The sequence below is a fragment of the Nicotiana attenuata genome, unplaced genomic scaffold (assembly GCF_001879085.1).
Source record: "Nicotiana attenuata strain UT unplaced genomic scaffold, NIATTr2, whole genome shotgun sequence".
NCBI classification, from domain to species: Eukaryota; Viridiplantae; Streptophyta; class Magnoliopsida; order Solanales; family Solanaceae; genus Nicotiana; species Nicotiana attenuata.
In genome coordinates this window covers 5,600-6,214 of record NW_017686868.1, presented here as the reverse complement: position 1 = coordinate 6,214, position 615 = coordinate 5,600, and positions in this window count along the sequence as shown.

Below are 615 nucleotides of genomic sequence, written 5' to 3'. Positions count from 1 at the left end.
AGAAGAGCATTTTTACTAGGTTTGGCACTCCTCGTGCAATCATAAGTGATGGGGGTCTCATTTTTGTAATAGAGCTTTTGACACTTTGCTTGCAAAGTATGGTGTCAACCACAAAGTTTCTACTCCTTATCATCCTCAAGAGAGTGGCCAAGTTGAAGTCTCAAACAGGGAAATCAAGAGTATATTATCAAAGACGGTTAATGCAAATATGACCGATTGGTCAAAGAACTTGGATGATGCTCTATGGGCTTATAGGACTGCTTACAAGACTCCGATTGGTATGTCTCTGTACCAGTTGAAGCGCAGATTCATCACATCGGCCAGTCGACACGATCTCTAGGCCGATATAATGAAGGGATTATACTAGTTGATCTGTATTGTATGAACAGAGATCTCCAATTGTATGAATAGAGATCTCCATTGTATGAACAGAAATCTCCATTGTATGAGCGGAAATCTCCATTATACGAACGAAAGTTGATCTCCATTCTACGAATGGGAATCTCCACTGAACGAATATCCTAATGGCTAAGGCCATCGACATTTGTTCGACCTCGTTCGAACTACGGATACTAAAGGCCATCGGATAGTCAGTTCGAACCTCGTTCGAACTAC